The following is a 15929-nucleotide window of genomic DNA, read 5'->3' on the forward strand; positions in this document are numbered from 1 at the left end:
ATAGTTTGAGTTAAAATCAGAAGGTCTATGCTTGATTGTCTCTTCCTTATCCAACTGTTAAATTCACCTTCCCCTCCAATTCCATTACTTTAGTTCTGTTGTGATATTTTGGTATTGCAAGAGAGAGATGGAATAAAATGCTAATATCCCACTTTTTTGCCTATGTTGTTATTTACTTCTTAATTTTGGACCTTAAGTTTATTTTTTAAATTATTTTTTTGCATATAATAAAAAGCTAAAAGAAATAGTATAATATGTTTTAATGTTGTAATATGAGGAAACAAATCAGAACTCTTGTAGCTGCATTCTGGTCCCATGGGAACACATTAAGGAAATCATGCATGGAATGAAATTTTGACACAGTGATCTGGATTCAAATGCTGTGTTACCTCATTTTGATGATGAAGAGATTTAGTATGTTAGTTTCTATGCTGCTGATAGATGGATCTGCAGAGGCTGGTATGTTTCACAGCAGCATTTTGTCTTAATTTTCTTCTACAGACCAGCAGAGGAATGGCAGTGAATTTTCCAAGCTTTCTGAACATGGTCCGTAAATCGCCAGAATAAAGGCATTTAGTGGCTAAAATTCTGAAAAATGTACTAATAAATAGGTAAAACAAACCACTTACTGTTGAAAAATTTTTAATCCTTTAATTTTCACAGTTCGATTCTACTAATGCCTCTTATTGCAATAAAAAATTATACATGTTTTGCTTAATAACAAAAATTACTCATTATATTGTGGGGGAATATATTCAATTTAACGAAACCACAAGGAAACAAGTACCTTTTTGTTGAAGAAGTGAGAAAATTCTCTTTTGTACATTATTATGCAGCAAGAGATAACTATATTTGGCAAATTATTGAAAATGCTCACAAAATTATTTGAAATTGTGAAATAACTTGTTTCAATTTTTAGATTTCTTCTGCCATTAGAGGAGACTAGCTTCATGAATCATGTGTCATACAACATTACCTCTTGTAAGATGACAATGTTCCATATATCGCATGGTTAGAAGAGTTCCTGCAAGATCTTTGGCACATATTTTAAAAAGACCAGTGAAAATTTCCCTCATTTCTCTTAGCCATTTGCAAAATTTTGGCCTTCATCTATCTGTTTGCTCTCAGTTTTCCTCTGAATACATTAAAAGTAACTGTTTTCTAAAAAATGAGGAAGATTAATTACTTAAAATTTCTAAAGCCCCATGAGATTATTATTATGTTGCAAAAGCAGCATATTATTCCCTCCTTCTTTAGGATTAAGATACACATTAGTGGTTCATAAGTAATACCAAAGATCTCTAAATCCCATGAGAACAGAATCTATTTTTTCTCTATAATCTATAACTGTAAATATGTTTATAACTTTTATCATTGTAGAAGTGCTCGAAACAAGTTGAAACAACCTTTCCGCATCAAGTCAGAAGACTGCTTCAGAGCAGAAAACCTGAAATGGACCACCCTACTGATTCTTAACATCTCTAATTTTATCCTGTTGTGCTTCAGAAATCTTTTTACCTGGCCTTTCTCAAACAATGTGATGTTCTTGTTCTTTACATTATTGCCAAACACATCATAACTCTTGAATTAATGTTATGCATAATTGTTGTGACTTAAACTCTCTAGTTTCTGTGCAGCGTGGAACTGGAATTTGAAATCTTATCTGATGCAAACAATAAGGGAAATAAAAGAATGCAATATTTTTTTGTTTAAATATTTTTTTTGTTTTATGTTTAGGCTTTGCAGAAAATGTGTTAATCATCTCTACTCTTTTAATCTGCAATGATTCAGTTATGGGACACATGAAGGTAGTTTTATTGTGTACTTTAAATGTTTTATTTTATTCATGAATCAGAAGAAGGAGTAGCATGTGAAAACATTGTGTCATGTTAGGTATTTCCTATATAACAGCAGAGAGTGGGGATGTGGGTTCAGTCTACAAATAAAATGCCTACAAATTATTCTAAGAAAAAGGAAGGAGTATTGTTGAGACAGTGACCTTGCATTTAAAGGCTTGGAGCTACACAGGTCAACCTCAAGCCCCTGTTGAAGGCCTGTTCATAACCTCAGTTTCTTAAGAAAACAACATGAAGCTGTATTATAGAAAAAAATAGCGCATATCTAAATATATATTTTTTACCTATGATAAAATTATTTTATATACATGTTTATTTTCACAGAAGGCCATGATATAGTTGTCATTATCTTGCTTCTAAGAAAAATTTTATTAGTTTGCTTGATTATTTTTAAGCACAAAATTTCACTTTTGTGAAAGCAGACAATTTTTTGGGCTAGATGGTGAGTCTTCGTAATTGTTTACTACAGGCACAAGATATTTTGGAAATTAATCAAGAATAAAATATTAGATATTTAGTGAATTTTTAGTCAACTACATTCAACTTGACAGTTTCCAGGCAGTATGTTGTTTCAGCTTTCAGAGTATAGAATAAATATAATAGCAGTCCATAAGTAGAAGATAGACATAAACAGAGATAAGCATGTTTAAATACACATAAAATATCAAATGTAAATATATATATATATATAATTTAAATATATAAATAGAACTGTGAGTATAGCTGGAAGAAAATGAAAACACATTTTTCTAATTTATAAGTACTGTGTTAAAGAAAGATAGAGATGTTTCACAATGGGCTAGTCATAGAAGAAAACCTTTCTAATCGAGAGGGTGTTTCGCATACAGCTTCAATAAGACTTTGAAAGATCTTGTCTTTCTTGTCTGAAAATATTTGATCAGAAATGGCTGTAAGATTAATATAAGAATTTTCTTGGTAGAAAACTACAGAAGTTTAATGCACTCCAGTTTTTTTGCTACTTTAAGGAACTGCTTTTTTCCTGTTCTCAAATCAAGTATCAACCTGACTTACACCTGACACTTTACCATGCTGATAATTTTTTGCATGCTGTATTCTCAGCTTGAGTAAATCAGGGTCCATTTACATTGATGTCATTATCATTATTTTTATTGACTCTTGCTGAGGCCACTGATCTAAATAAATTGATTTGTAGTAACCTCTAAAGGCTGGCACAAGTGTTTTGCAGAAGTGGACAGTAAACTGGAAAGGTGCAGCTTCCCATAAGGCTTAGATTACTGGTAGTAGAATACTGACCACATCCCTTTTTTGGTCTGTGGTTTTGCCTTTCTAGAAAGTGTCAACTTAAGACTGAAGCAGAACCTTTTGTGTCTGAGAAAAACATATGTTAAGAGAAAGGGATTTAACTAGCCAGCATATTTCATATTTTGGACTTCTCTCTACTGACAGAGAACAGTCATTCAGTCTGCTACATTATTTCAGAGCCTCATTTTTTTCTTAGTTTTTCTTATCAATTTCCTACTACAAACTGCACCCCACCAGAAGCACCCTTAAAACTGTAGCGCTCTGTATGAAAAAGATCTTATGTTTGGGTTATGTATTCTTGGTAACAGTTTCAAAATGAGCAGAATTTTTCAGGTTTGACAATCTGCAAACTACATTTTTCTCTAGCTTTTTTTGCATGTTTTGGAAAAGGCATCAAAAGCTTCTTCTTTTTGTCTGACTGTCAAGAACAAATTGAAGTGTAATTATTACCTCTTCAGATATAGGAAATTAGAGAAGAGTTCCATCCAGTGTTATCCACGGGAAAGTTTCATGGATTTATAGAATAGTTTGGGTTAGAAGCAACCTTTTGAGGTCATCTGGTCTGATACAGGAGGGGTCTCATCAACTAGAATTTGCTCAGAGCTCTCCCAGTGATGGGATATCTACTACTTCACTGGGCAACCTGGGCCAGTGTGTCACCACCCTCTTCATAAAAAGTTTATTCCTTACACCTGAATCTAGTTTAAATTCATCCCTTACCCTGTTGGAAAAGGCCATGATGGTTACAGACCCTAATTCAGTACTGAAAATGCTCAGAGAGTCATCCCAGAGCCTTCTCTTCTCCTGGACCAACACCAGTGCTTTTCCTCATGCAAGAGGTGTTCCATCCCTTTAAGCTAGTATGCTGCACACCATTAAAGAATAGTAAGTCTTCTCATCTTTAGGCTCATTTTGTACACTTGCAGCCTCTTTGAGGTTTTCTATGCTATGGTCCAGCCCCACATGTAGTCTGGAATAAGATGTACCTTACCCAGAATTAAAAAAAAAAACCTGATCATCATTTTCTCCATAATTTTTTCTATCTTCTACAAATACTTTTGCAATTTCTGCCTATCAGAAGCCCCTGAATTTACCACTGGAAATAATACTCCTAGGTGGCAGTTGGTGTTTGGTTGACTGAAATAGCTGCATAATAGAAGTAATTGGGCAGTAGTAAATTTTTTTTTCTTGTTTCTTCTCAATAAATTAAATGACAGATTTGAAAGTTGAGGTTCATGATCAGTGAGGAAATTTTTGTCTACTATTCATCACAGTAGGATGTGATAATGTGATAAACTTTTTCTTACTCCATCAATAAGATCCTGGTTGGTGCTGAACAGCTGTAGATTACTAGGGATAGAGTATTTTGATTATGTCTGCAATAACTACATTTTCAAAAATGGTTACAATGTGCAATTACAATATCAAAAATCTATAAGATGTAGTAAGATTTATATTTGTGCCACAGAGCTTCAATACAACTTTCAGAAGCACATATGAGTTAAAAGCTTCTGGGATTTCTGTGTGAATTTACTCATTTAGGTTCTTCGAAATTTCACTTTCCATTTATGTTTCAGATGTGGCAATAAAGGACAATGTGGTACATACAGGGAAAAGGTGGATCTGTGGGGATGAAGCATGAAGTAATTAAAAGTTCATTAAATGGGTGGAGAGGTATCTCAGACAGATGAAATAAGCCTTTCTCATTGTAAAAGAAAAATGTAAATAAGTATCACATATTTGTGAATATTAATAAAAATGCACTTTGTAAATATTTCTTCTGTCATAACCCCCTATCCTTACAAGTACCTCCATGTGTTTATCTAATGATGGACCCTCAGAAGGAGAAAACTACAAAATTTGTTCTACTGTCAGGTTACCATTCCCTACATCCTTCTGAGGATCTGACCTACTTTATAGATGTTAAGTAACCAACTTATTTGCTCTCTAAGTAAAATAATGACCATTAAAATTTTAATCAGGACAGAACTAAAGTGTACAGTCAAACAGTAGCACACAGAGAATTCCTGAGGCTTTTTTCTAGCCTTACAAGCACACAAAGAGATGTCCCCCAGGGAGGTCAGTAAGGACACAGGTTCCAGAAAGTATTCAGCTTGTTTAGTAGACAGAGTTTTCTTCTGAAATTTAGAGTCTGCATTAACTAAAACACTGGTTGTGTATAGGAAATTGATCCTTATGCCCTGAGTAGCAGCAATCTTGTCTGCACAGTGGGGAAGATTCTTTTTTTTAAGCTCAGAGATTAAATAAATTCACAGATGTTAATGAGATGCTCAAATTCTGACAGTGCTGATGAGGACAGAGGCAGGTTGCAAAGCAGAGCAGGCTTTCAGTGCTGATGCAGCACACCTGCAGGGCCCCCACACAGTATCTTTTTGGTAATTAGTGGTGGTGTCTGTAGGGTTTGCGCAGTGACACTGTGCCTGCTCCTTCACCATTAGGTCTCAGGGTTTGTGGATTACCTAGGGCTGTCCTCCTTGAGCACAGCCCTTGAAGCTAGTCTGCCCTGGCTAAGGAAGCTAGTCCGCTCTCTCCTTGTAGTTCAGTGGCCTTTCCCAGGGAGAAAGGAGTTGGGTTCATCCATCCACTGATTTGAAGTTTCATACAAATATTATGAATTAAAGAGGTTTGATCTTTTAATTGCCTTGTTAGGACGCATTTTAATTTGAGGAGAAAGCACTTTAAAATAATAATTTAAAAATAAGTGTGTGTTCACCATTGTTGGTTGGGTTTGTTTGGTTGATTTTGCGGCTTTTTTGTTTGTTTTTGTTTGGTTGGTTGGTTTTTTTGTTGTTGTTGTTTTTTATTTTCTTTCTTTTTTTTTATTTCTTTTGTCAAAAGCCCTGGGAATAGTTTCAATGTGGGATTTAAACACTTTTTGTATTTCTACAAAACAAAATCAAAAAACCACAACCCTACCACCACCCTCCCTGCCCCCACAACACTACAACACCCAGATCCTGAAGCTCTTGATTTACCATGACATCAAGACTTTTATGAAGAAGTTTAGATCAGAATTAAATTCCCTCTCTTGCTTCCAAGTGACCAGTTCTCTCCTATCAGCATGATAAAGAGGGAGTGGGGGTAGGGTTTGTAAAGAAGGGTAAATAGTGAATGCAGTGAATAGTGAATAGTCTGGTTTCATTGTGTACAATTCTGGCTTTGCTGCTTTACTTGTGTCATCAGTTCACACTCTTGGGGTCATGTCCCAAAATGTAACCAGAAGTAGCATGGACTCTTTTTTTTTTTTTAAGAGACACATGATGTCATTTTTGACAAGATGTTATCGTTGGTAAGGATAATTTTAACCTAATAGTTGATTCAAAAGCCTATTTGAATAGCAAAACACTTTTGTGGCAAAAGAGTGATAACAAAGTCACAAATACAGTATGTGAGAAAAAATGTTGTCATCAAACGAGGAGGATAATATTTACAAACTCCAAATATTCATAAAATACTTGAATAATGAGTTGATATGTGATACAAAATCCAGAAAAGGAAAGTATTCACCTAATAATTATTACCATCAGTTCAGAGGATTTATTCAAACTTCAAATTCTCTGATTCCCAATATTTATGGCAAGCATCCAGCAAACATAAGTAGGATAAGCCCAGACTCCTCTTGAGCCAAATAATAGTAACAAGAGCTGGACATGAACTGTACATTTTATGTCTTTGAAATGACATTCACACATGTCTATGATCTTTCATCTGCAGACATGCATTTAATGATCACCATGAGTGTGCAGTTCTAACATTTATTATAAATTTCCTCTGAGTTCTTGTTAAAAAAGCATTAACAAGAGAAAATATCTAAAGAAATACAATTTGGCCTTAACAGCAGACAACAAACTCAGGATTCCCACATTTTCAGTTTCCCATCTTTAAAAATGTGATGTCTATACTGGGAAAATGAATAATGTTAGAACGGAGTACAATTGCATGCCATTTTCTCATCTACTGAATATAAAGAATCTGTTCATACAGAAGGCCTGTGAAGTATGAATGAAGTATGAGATGGAACCTGATTAGGACTGAAAAATATCTCTTCCCTGTGGTACTTCTACTGAACTTGGAATTTCCTGCAATCAGAAAATGTCTAATAGTTTTTCTACAAGGATAGTGACTAGAACTACAGGACTAGGTATTTAGAAAAAGTAAAGCTATTCTTATCAGATCAGAGCTACATGAAGGAGAATTTAATATTTGTAATGTTTGTATAGAGATTTATCTCAGAGCCACTTCTTTCATTTATATTATTTCCCAGTCTAATCTAATATTTGCTTGGAATCTTCCTTGTGTTCAGTACTTCTTAGAACTGTAATAAATAATCCAATTCAATTTAGAAAATAATAATGTTTTCCTCCAAATTCTAATAATCCTCTGATACGATTTGTCCCAGTTATAGTAACATGTAGTAATTTCCTTTCCTTTTCAATTTCTTTTCCCAGTTATTTTTTCTTTTCAATATATTTTTAAGAGGTTCTTTTGTTCCAAGGGTTGATAGGGCTTTCTTGAATTCATGGTTCCATCATATCATTTTCAATTTCTTTCTTTAACGTAACAGATATTACTCCTGAAAAATTATGCATAATCACTAATGGATATTAAGTGCTGCCCAGCACAAACTTTTCATTCATTCAATTAGAGATATATGTAATAGATGTCCTAGTTGTTTCTTCTTGTTCAGTTATCTTGTGCAGAGCATAAAAAATATGTGGATTCCTTATCCTTTTCAGGTAGTAGAAGCAGAAGTTGCACAATTTTTATTAACACATAGGTCAGAGTAGATTCCTGATGAAATGGACCTGTTTCATCCTTCAGAGTTTCTTTGCCAGACTGAAGTTAGTATGTGGTATTTCTCTGAAAACTCCTGAGTCATTCTTACTGTTGTAATGGTTACTTTCTGTCTTGGATATTTTGAAACCTCTGGGGATCAGATTTAAAGAAGTTAGTCCATCCAAGTTCTGGTTGATTCTAAGGTTTCACTTACTTTTCATACAAGTTAAAACCCTTCAATAATTTGTCAGATTCATAGCAAGTAAGTATTGATATAAATAGCTTGGTATTTTTATAGGGTATAGTTTATTTGCCTCAGGGTTGTGGAGAGAAATGAAGGAAAAGAAATTAAGGTGGTTAATATGAAGGGTTCATAAAATGCATATTCTAGCCATGTTTTCAGCTGGGGCAGTGGTCAACCTTTCAAGCCTGGACATGGACTGAGAACTGTCTTCTTAGACCTGTACGTTGAGGAGAGAGATCAGGCCATGCAATGTTGTCACCATTGGCTGGTAATAGTTACTTTCTCAGCTGTAGATCTTACGTTCCATCTTCAGAGAAATTATGACATTTCTTAACCCTGTGGGAAATGCCACTTAAGTGTTTTTCCAAGCAAGGCAAGCTGTATTCTAGCAGTGATGGCTCATACAAGCAATTCTTTTATAGACATCTGTTATGGTTATTTTAGCTATAAACAAACTTCCCTCTCTATGTGTTTGGCTTTCCAGAACTCCCTTGTAATGCTAAGTGGAATGCATGTTTGCTTCTCAGTTGGCTCTGGACCTTGGCTGACTTTTTACTTTACATACTAATAATGCTAAGCCACATGCTTCCAATTTATCAGATCATCCAGAGGTGTTCTCCATTTTGCTTCATTTGCCCTCTTCTTTTTCTGATGTAGATAAAGGTATCTAACTGGCTTTTGTCATTACATCCACAATTCAGGGATTTGTTTCAGGGATGTGTGGTGCTTGGAAAGTTTAGCTCAGTTTCTCCAATTTAAATCTTCTGCTTCTCTTGAATGAATCATCACTTCTGTAGCATACTGCCTTCTCAGCACAGTAAAAGAATCAAGAAAACATTAACACAGTTTTAATTAGACTAGCTTAAGGGAACTTTTTTTGCTACAGTAATCACTTTAGGAGTACTAAGGATGCTTGTAGTTTTAAAGAGGAAAAAAGAGCAGCAAAAGTTTCAGCATAAATTGTAAAACAACATAATGTAACAAGTTTGTGTGGATCTATACATTATGTGTGCAGACGGCATCTGATCTCTACTGATATATTTTTTTGACTAGTTAAGATGTTTGGAGGCCAAATAATTCACTAGAAAAAAAATAGTATTTTCTATGGGATTGATTTTATAAAGTGTAAGCTCAGCAAACTGCTTCCCAGGATAGTCACGGACAGCTTAACTTCTTGGCATAACCTTATTCTACATAGTCAAACAATATTTTTCTTTCCTAAACTAAAGTAAATTTTACTTAATCAAAGTAAATTTTACTTAATATTTCTTTTTTCCTGTTGAGAGATAATAAAGAGGTCAGTGATCTGTTCAGCTGAGAAGTTCTTACTCTATTCTGCTGAAGTTTTATGTCCTTCTGCTAGGAGACTTGGTACTGAACTGTAAAGTAACTATTATGATAAGGACACTACTGTTAGTTAATCATTGGATTATTATGATGATTTCCTTATTATTAAATATGGTTTACAGTAACAATTAGATAGCAGTATCAGAAAGAATGTTATACGTTACAATGTTATAGGAATGTATATAATGTTATAATGTCATATGGATGTATCCATTCAAATCCATGTTCCTAGGTATCAAACCAGAGAATGCTTGGTTGTTATCCTCAAATATTAAGTGTGTTTATGTCTCTCATCAGAGAACAAATAGAACATTCAGAGTCTGGTTGTGACACCTGCATTTTGTGTGGTATAGAAATATAAATAGGACATGGTTGTTTGAAAACTGCCCAAAGTTTAACACTTATTCCCAAATATCTCATCTTCCTCTACAATAATGACTAATTGTAACACAATTTTGCTTTTTGTTAATGGTGCATTAGTGACGCATTCATGTGTGCATCAAGCTGAGATGACAAAATAGAATATAATAGTCTAATTTTTCACGAGACCTAAAAGCCCTAAAAGCCTCAGGCCTGTGTTTGGAATGCAACTCCATACTCAGAATGTTTGTTGCTGCTTTTGATGATGACTCCAAGAACATGATTGCAGCACCTAAATAAGCAGAAATCCCTGCACTAGCAAAACTAAAATTGATAGACTGAGTGATCTATATTGTTGAGGAACTCACTCTTAGGTCTGGCACCATAAGAACGTATTTATGCTGCCCTACGCCTAGACAATAATTTATAAAACAAAACTAAGCCCACAGACAAACAACACCAGAAAACACAAGATTCACCCAAAAATAAGCTCTGCCAGAAGTCTCTAGCCTTCAGTACATACTGAACCCTCATTTAACTGTCTGTGAGATATTCATTAGACATATGTGAACTTTTCCAAAACTGAGTTTGTGCTTTCAGTAGAACTTTTGCAGAATTAATGTTAAAAATATAAATGCATCTTCAAAACAGTTTTGAAAAAGTTTTCTAAAACCTAATATTTTAATTAGGCTTGTATTTGATAGCTCTAATGAAAATATGTGAAAACATATCACATCTCTCAAGAATTTATTTTCCTTTCCCTGGAAACATTCAAATTATGATCCATTCTCCTCTGAGGCAAAATAAACAGCCCCACATTTTTAAATACTCTTCAGTCTGTTTGCTCTGTAAAAATTTAGGTACTCAGAAAATGGAGACCATGTAGGCCTACCCACATTAATATTCTCTTTAGAAAAACTTTGCTACCATATCACAACAACATCATTGTTGTTGCTGTCCTTTTCTTTACTTCCACCCTCATTTCCAAAAGATAACTCTAACAAAAAACATACCCTGTCACAGATGGAAATTTTTAATATTTCTATTACAGCAAAACCCAGTATTTTCATGTTCATCCTTATTGACATGTTTACAGAAGACTGCAAGTTCATGTAGAGTGACCCCTATAACACGATCAGAGAGGAAACATAGCTAGACATGAGGACAAGTTACAGGAGCATACCTGCTTAAAGGTAGCTTCTCAATTTCTCAGAACATTTCAAGTCCAAAGAAAGCGTAAGTGTACTGTTGCTCTAAAATGTTGAAGAATTTTGTTGTAACTCTTGCAGACCAGGCCAGGTGGTGGAAATCTCAGTGAGGAATATGGAGTCCTGCATGTGGCTTAGATCTGTCACGTCACCCTGAAATGTACATGATGATATGAAGGCTGAACAGGAAATTGTGTCTGCAGATCCATATGGCCACAATCTGCCAAATATAACGGTTGTTAAAGCTTGTTAAAAAGGTGACTGTTTCAGCAGCCTGTTGTTGCCCAGCCCTTCTGTGCTGTGTGAAGTGTAACAAAAGCATACATGTACACCATGGCATTTAAACTATAATCTCCACGGAAGGAATCAGAATAGGTCTTATGTAGGGTTTTCTCCTTATAATGAGCTCTCTCTGGGTATGCCTTTGGCATATTCATGAATATCATATGGTTTAAAATCAGTCATTTTACACAGAACACAACTGTAACTCATAAAGATTGATGGGATACTTAAAAGAAAGTGCTAACCTTTTCCTAAGGTGTCTAGGTAACCTGATATCTATTTCACTAGGAACATTGAATTTATTTAAATGAATGAATCTATCCTCAGTTATTTCAAGCTATATATTTTGTGCACAAGACTTGACTGGATGCTCTAGTATAAAAACACAGTGCTGCTTTAATTTGGGAATTCACAGGGTTCCACTTAAACATTGGAAATATATATTCCAGAATGAAATCTTAACTAGCCATGATGAAAAATAAGATATCACTGAACACAAAAATGTTTAAACAAGGATTGACTATTTAAAAGATTGCTGAATTTTGTTTTAGTGACTCCGTTGTGGACTTTCATAAAAAAATCATTTAGAACTGCCATTACAAACACGAAGAACAGACCCTCAAGTCTTAACCTACCTCAAATGGTCATTTGAAATATGAGTATTTTTTTCAAATAACTGATTAAATGTAGTTATTTTAATATTTAGATATTATGGAGAAGGAAAGAAGAAATTTTCTGTATCATTATTTTATCATTTAAATATGCGGTGTTTGACTTCTTTCTTCTACCCATCATCGTTTTCACCTCTGTTTTGGAAACACTGTTACTGGGGACTTCTGCCCAGAGCCTTTCATATTAGCCTATACCAAGTGAAAAATACTTTTGGGTATGTTCACTGCACATCAAATTATACTCTGATCCTTTCCATTCCTTTTGGAAATGCTTCTATTTTCTGAATTCATTGCAGCAGTCTTTTGTACTGCGTACGGGTAGGCTGGTTTTACATGGAGTGATCCTTTGGGATAACACATGTGCTGCAGTGGAGATCTGATTTCATGGAAATGCAAAGAGCATCAATGAACTCTGTCATTACCCAGCTGTCTTAAATGGTGGGACACAGGACCCATGACTTCCAGTTTTGGGTTCACAAAAGTATTAACTGGAGAAGGAAGCTGTAGGAATCCAATATGTGTGCTGTTAATTTGATACAAACATAAACAACAATTGATGAGACACCACTTGACAGAAAATCATTTTGGAGATTTATGTAACAAACACAGGAATTACACAAAAAACCTCTGGTCTGTAAACAGACATGGAAACTGATCTGGCGTATGTAGAAACACTAGTTTTACCTCTTGTGTTGAACTCAAACAACTAGAGAATATTTGATTTTCAAATATTTTATTTTATAGTCCTCTAAAGTGGGAAAGTGGTATCAATTTTTTTTTATCTTTGAAAGAGTGAAATGGAAAAAACAAGAAGAGTTCTGCTTTTAAAGTTGAAGACCATTGATGCAATGAGAAAAATGGAGAAAGCAATGTTCCAGTGACAAGCTGAGTGCATACATGATGGGGTAAGATAGTTCAATGTCCCACCCCTTGAATATTGCTGGATCTGAGTCAGCAGGTTCTACAACACTTGGAGGAGAATAAGAACTAGTATCTTTCAGCCATTACTACCCCCAAATACTAGCCTAAATTGTTTCTTGAATCTGCCTTGCTACTGTGACAGCTATCTGGATAAAAACTTGATATTGCTGTATAGGTTCATGGGTGCATTATAAAGATGTAGTTCCTCTAATAAACTGTTAGAAAAACATAGAGAATATCACTAGGATATGATTGCTGTTGTCATCAGAATGCATTTTTTGTTAGTCTTTATGGAAAGCAAAAAATTTAGTACTCAACTTTCTTAGGGAAGAAAGCCTAATGTGAGTAATTACTGATTAATCAGTTCAAATACTAAGAAATGACTGAAACAGATATGATCCATGACACACTCACTTACTTGTGTAATTTTTACTGGTTTGTATTTTGCAGTCCTTTACAACCATTTCCTAGTTTCATTGAGCAATGACTGTTTATTCTCTTCACCATTCCAGATCCATCTTTGCAAACCCAACTGGAAATCCCTATTAATTAGGGAAAAAATAAGCAAATAATCAATCAGCTGTACCAGATTACAGTAGCATGCTTTCATAATCAAATTGGAGGAGAGGAAGGAAAAATCCTTAACAATTCATGAAGTAGGTAGTAAATCTAACTGACAGAAGATAAACTTCTCCAGCATTGAGGCAATGAAAGTGGTGTTGATCTATATAGCTACAGATGTGGCTCCAGGGTGCAATCTGTCCAGCTGCTCAATATCAGTGCTGCCACATGGACACTGCAACAGGGAAGATAAATAATAAACCTCTTAGTCAAAGAGATAAATACAATTGGCAGCTGCTAATTTTCACACCAAAAGCCCACTGCTTCCTGTTGTTAGGGAAAGAAAGTACTTCTGTTAGCTATCTGAAGAACACAAATAGAGGAAGAGAGAAGACCTCATTGTTATATGTCTTCGGTAAGTGAGGAAGGATTTTGCAATTTAATCTTCTAGTTTACAGTTGGTTATACCAAAGAATGCCCTAAAAATGTGGCTCTGCAGGAAATTCAGATTGAAGTTCAAAGTTTAACGCCACTGAAAACAAACTTAAAGAAAGCTGTTTACCTTGACAATATGATTTCTGCTTTATGAGGCTGGCAGAACCTCATGTGCTAGTCCACCAAATTCAGGATACCACAGGAGATAAGCCATTTGTCTTTCGTCCATGGTTAACCTAGAGGAAGTCAGTACAATGATCTTGGTTACAAACCTAAAGCATGTGAAAGATTCACATGCAAGCAGTTCATTTTAGTAGATATGTGATTATTAATGAACAGACAAATAGTTATGGAAGCCATCGCAGGCTTCCTGTGGGATGTCTTAAAAACTTATATGACTGAAATAATTTCAAGATGCATTTCTGGAAACTAAAGCTCTTTATAGCTTCCCCACAGAAACATAGAAATCTTAAATCCAGTTATTAAAACTTGGATTTATTGATGTAAATTTTCTAATCTCAGAAACCAATTACTAAATAATTTTGCCATTTTTCCCTTTGTACCTCTTATTGAAGAAGGGAAAAATAAACCTTACATATTTTTAAGGAATTTATTGTGTTTAAAAAAACTTTGCTTCCTGTGATCCAGAACAAATCACTGAGAGGCTTGCTTTGCTAGTTAATAGGAAATCACATTTGATGGATTAATGAGGTTCATCTAAATAATGTTTCTCCCTTAATTTTGTCTTAGAGCAAGAGCTTGAAAAGCTCCCAGTGTAAACTCACCTAGAATGAGTGTGGGCTTTAAAAACTGAATAATAAAATGAAATCCTCTGGCAGGCAAGTGGAAGCATTCTGCCTGCAGTACTGTGTTTTCTGATGCCATCCAGCGAGATAATGAATCCATGTCTATGAAAGTTGATTAATTAATATTTCATTGAGTCAGCTTCAGTACAATTCATGAACTGCCCGTAGAAATTCAATAAGTGGATTCAATGAGAGGCAGAGCTTAACAAATCTGGAGCACAAAGTAAAAATACTATGAGTTGGTAATTACCAGTGGAATTTGCTCTGTGAAGTGAACCTTGGCAAAAGCATTTTATGTGTGCATTTTATCTTCACAAAAGCCTAAACAAAACAGCTGCAAACATGTGTACACATGCAGACCCAGAGAGTGGTACTAAAGCAATGCTGACCTGGATGGAGTTCTGATAGGCAAAAAAATAAAAATTACCTCTTAATGGTTTTACTTGTTTGAAATTTAAGGTGGAGCTGAATTTGTGGTTTTCAGTGGTAGCTGTCTTTATAATGGGCTCTTGCTACATAATACTTCAGCCTTGGCAGATGTACTGCAGAACCGAATGCATACATTGTGATACAAGCTTCACTTTCTGTCTCTGTTGTGAAGTCTGTGGGAAAGAAGTTTTACTCAGCAGCATACAATGAAGCTTGTTATTTTGCTACATTTTGTTCAATCAAAGGATGTGGGACAGATGTGAGCATTTAAGCCATCTTGGAAGAATGGATAACCGTTGAATATGATACATAGCTGAGGTTTTGGGTCAGAAAAACATACGTGCCAATAGCTCAATTCACCATGCAGAGTTGACATCAAAGGGACTGATTAGGAAAAGAGATTCAAATTACCTTGTCGACTAAGTAATTGGTCTCTGAGTGTTCCTAAAATGGGACTGATAAATAATTTTTTTTTCATTTTGTATCAGTGTCTCCAAGACCATGTCTGACTAACCTATATTGATGTCTTTTAATTAAATCATGCTTGATATGCTTATGTTGCAGTGGTGCGTACTGAGTTGCATGCTAGACATTCCAGATAAAGTAATTATGCTATTTGTCACTGTCATGATTAATGTGTGACAGCTGTTATGACAGCTGTGCCACTGTTTTGTCACAACACTATGTTCATCCATAACAAAATTAGGTGTCTCATCCGAAGGTACACA

Source organism: Agelaius tricolor, unplaced genomic scaffold (assembly GCF_023055355.1).
Source record: "Agelaius tricolor isolate 1412-34295 unplaced genomic scaffold, bAgeTri1.0.p SCAF_4, whole genome shotgun sequence".
In the NCBI taxonomy this organism is placed as follows: Eukaryota; Metazoa; Chordata; class Aves; order Passeriformes; family Icteridae; genus Agelaius; species Agelaius tricolor.